The sequence below is a fragment of the Oryctolagus cuniculus genome, chromosome 13 (genome assembly GCF_051225735.1).
Source record: "Oryctolagus cuniculus isolate XC-2025 breed Fujian yellow rabbit chromosome 13, ASM5122573v1, whole genome shotgun sequence".
Classification (NCBI taxonomy): Eukaryota; Metazoa; Chordata; class Mammalia; order Lagomorpha; family Leporidae; genus Oryctolagus; species Oryctolagus cuniculus.
In genome coordinates, this window is record NC_142879.1 from 90,606,406 (window position 1) to 90,610,494 (window position 4,089).

The 4,089-nt window shown below is 44.9% G+C and overlaps 1 pseudogene; it reads left to right on the forward strand.

Moving 5' to 3' along the window:
• Nucleotides 1-901: 901 nt before the first annotated feature.
• LOC149122738 (RNA-binding protein with serine-rich domain 1 pseudogene) lies at nt 902-1,980 on the forward strand (annotated as a pseudogene).
• Nucleotides 1,981-4,089: the final 2,109 nt, after the last annotated feature.

Genomic DNA, 4,089 nt, shown 5'->3' on the forward strand with positions numbered 1-4,089 from the left:
AACTTGTGTATTCCTCATACTGCCTATAGCACTGATATTTGTTTATATCTGCATTTCTCTGAATTTCTCCTTAACTTTATTCCATTATTGTCCTCTATTGAAAGCTTTATTGTATAATTTCACCCCAATTGTTTTCTTTCCTTCACTAAATTTTAATACTACCAATATGATGCTCTAGATATGTTTATATATTGCATGCATATCTACGTTAATACATAGAAACAGTAAGATTTTTCAATCCTGAGACAAATCACTCTTGCCCACTTTGGGCAGTACCATCTCTATCAAGAATGTAGTCATAGTCAGCATTTTGTAGGCATATGTTCAAATAATAAAATCTTGACTTTTAGAAATTTAACACAGAAGCTCTGCATGAGACAAACATTAAAAATAAGTACACTTTCCTAATTTATATTTCAATCTACTCCTTGGTTTGACTTTTGTTTTCATCTATGTAAGACAGTTATCCTAATTTGAATTATTTGTATTGAGAATGGCAGGTGGACAGACTCAAATGGTTAAGACAAAAAGGTTAATGTTGACTTAAGTGATGAAACAGATTGGATAAAATTTTGACCTCAGACATAGTTTAATTCAGAGTCTTAAAAAGCATCACCACAATACAGTTCTTGCATTCCTTTGGGTCTGGCATATTCTTTAGCTTTGACTTATTCCCAAATTTGTATTCTGTAGCCCATGGGTCACAATTTTATAAATTTCTCTTCAGAGTATATTTATTGAAGTCAGACACCTCCTGCCACAGTGTTAGGAAGGGAATGCCAAGAGAGGAAGGCCAGAGAAACTTCTCAAAGTGAATTCTTTTAAGTACAATTCAAGAGAGAAGCAGAACACAGCTTTGTAATCTTGATATTAAAAAAAGAACAAAAGAAAACCACCAGCCTTGGCGGCTGAGGAGAGCGGGAGGAGGTGGCGGCGGCGGGAAGATGCTGCTCTTTGGTGTAAATTGCAATCAATTAGGGATCATTTCTCAGAATCGAGTTAGAAGTGAGAGTTCAGATAAGTGAGGCCGCCATTGCTGCTTTGAACACCTCAGAAGGGGAGAATGGATTTATCAGGAGTGAAAAAGAAGAGCTTGCTAGGAGTCAAAGAAAATAATAAAAAGTCCAGCACTAGGGCTCCTTCTCCTACCAAGCGCAAAGACCGCTCTGACGAGAAATCCAAGGACCGCTCCAAAGATAAAGGGGCCACCAAGGAGTCCAGTGAGAAGGACCACGGCCGGGACAAGGAGCGAAAATGGCACAGCGCTTCCAGCGGCAGCAGCAGCACCAGGTCTTGCTCCAGCTCCAGCTCCAGCTCGGGCTCCAGCACCAGCACGGGCTCCAGCAGCAGCTCCAGCTCCTCCTTGGCGTCCAGCCGCTCCGGCAGCTCCAGCTCCTCCCGCAGCTCCAGCTCCAGCAGCTCCTCTGGCTCCCTGAGCCCCTCCTGGTGCAGGCACAACAACAGATGGTGCTCACGCTCCAAATCCTAACCCCCTAAAAGAGATGAAAAGGAGAGGAAAAGACAGAGCCCGTCCCCTAAACCCACCAAAGTGCACATTGGGAGGCTCACCAGGAATGTGACCAAGGGCCACATCATGGAGATATTTTCCACCTATGGGAAGATTAAAATGATTGACATGCCTGTCGACAGGATGCACCCCCACCTGTCCAAAGGCTACAGCTATGTGGAGTTTGAGAACTGGACGAGGCCGAGAAGGCACTGAAGCACATGAACAGAGGACAGATCGATGGCCAGGAGATCACTGCTACTGCTGTGCTGACCCCCTGGCCCCAGCCGCCCCCTCGGTGATTCAGTCCTCCCAGGAGAATGCTCCCACCACCTCCTATGTGACACCGGTCACCCCCGCGAATGTGGAGAAGGTCTCGCTCCCCGAGGTGCAGGCCTCCCGTGCGCCGGCGATCCTGGTCTCCCGGCAGCCACCGCCACAGGAGCTGCTCCAGCTCCAACTCTTCCCGATAAGCAGAGCCAGCGAAACTCCTGCCCCTGTAACTTATGTCCCATCCACCTCAGTTTTGTCACTTTCCTAACCGGAAAAGGATCGGTAGGAAAGGGAATTCTTCACTCAGGCAGGCTCAGAGGCTGTGGTGGAGATGTCTCTGCAGGTCTGTCCTGGCTGCAGCCCTGCTGGTGTAGGGTTGTGCCCGGACAGACGCCCTCCAGTTCCAGAGCTAGAAAGTCACCCGTTCCTGGTTCTCAAGAGTTCCTTCGGCAGGGACGAGCGAGGCTCCTGGTACAATGCAGCTCCGCCTGGGAGTGCACTGACCCTCCCACAGGTGGCCTGGGCCAGGCTGTAGCTTGCTCACCCTTGCTGGGCACAGTGGTCCTACATCAGCTCCTGTTGGGCCGGAGGGTGGCCACGAGTGGCCCTGTCTCCCATACTCACAGAAAGCCCTCCAGGTCCTGGTGAGCCAAGAGCCCGCACTGCAGGGTCATCATGGAAACCCCCATTGGCACCTGCCACTCAGGGTGGGCCTGCTGGTTACCTCGGCAACGTGTACATTGCTCTTTCAGCTTTTAGTGTACAGTCAGTACTATCAAATTCCTGTTTTGAGTTTCGTAACTTTGTAGCATTTTAGATACCTGTTGTGTTTGTGCTTTGTTGTGTAGATGGGAGAACTGTGTTGAATAAACCCAGGTTAGAATGCAAAAAAAAAAAAAAAGAACAAAGTAAGAAAAATATGTTATATATGCTGCAGAATGGTATTAGAATAAAAATAAATAAATAGGCCAATGGAATGCAATAAAGACCTAGAAATAGACACATGCATCTACAGGAAACTGATCTTTGACAAAGGTGCTCAGAATATACATTAGAGAAAGGGATATGTTCTCAATAAATGATGCAGGGAGAATTTGATTTCCAAAGGAAGAAGAATGAAAATAGACTATCTTTTCACTATGCATAAAGGCCTACATATAAGACTTGAAACTATGAAACTTCTAAAAGAAACCATAGGATTTGATTAGACACAGATTATAGCAAGGTTATTATAAAATCAGGCTGCAAATATACAAGAAACAAAAGCAAAAACATACAAATAGGACTTCCTTAAACTGAAGTGCCACAAAGGAAACAATCAACAATCCTACAGAATGGGGACAACCTAAATGCCCATGAAGTGATGAATGGGTGAAGAAAATGTAGCTTATACATACAAATACAATGGATTGCCAGTCAACACTGTTATTTGTGACAACATGAATGGAATTGTAGGTCATAATGTTAAGTTAAATAGGTCAGGCACAGAAAGACAACTGCAGCATGATCTCACTCATATGTGGAATCTAAAAAGTTTATTTAAAAGTTGAAAGTAGGGACCGGCACTGTAGCATGGTGGGTAAAGACCTGCCTGCAATGCCGGCATCCCATATGGGCACCAGTTCGAGTCCTGGCTACTCCACTTCTGATACAGCTCCAAGAAGGTATTTGTTCTGAGAAAGCAGCAGCACCAAGGAAATCTGTGCAAATCCTGCTGGATTTTAGAGTCACTGGTCCAGAATGAACAAAACACAAGCAGGAGATGGATGTGGTCCAATCAAGTCAAGTTGAACTCTAGTCCAGGAAACAAGGGACTCTTCTCACTTCAAGCTGAGTGGAACTGGCCAATGTGTGCAATGCCCAGGTGCCAGAGAGTTCTGTTGGTGTAGGTTTTTTAGCTGTGTTCACTGTTGCTATGAACATGTACTCACTATTTGGGTCACGCATACTTGATTGATATTTCTCTTTTGGAAGCCAAAAAATAAATATGCATCCAAAAATGTAGACTACCACAAAAGCTGCACATCCTAAGGGTAACCAGAACTTCACCTGGCAATAGACCTGTGATTCATGAATGTGCAAATACTCTCCTCTGAGAATCTCTACTTGAAATGGAAGAGGATCAAAATTGATACTTTGCAGAAGTAATAGCTGGCATGAGAACTGCCCAAACCATATAGGAAAAAAAGAGACTGTTGTTGAATAATTGAAATTGACAGAATTTCAGAGCCTTAATGGACACCATGTTTCCAGTCTCCTTTGTCTGCCAGAGGTCACAGAGGACTTGTCTCCCTGACAGCATAAACTAG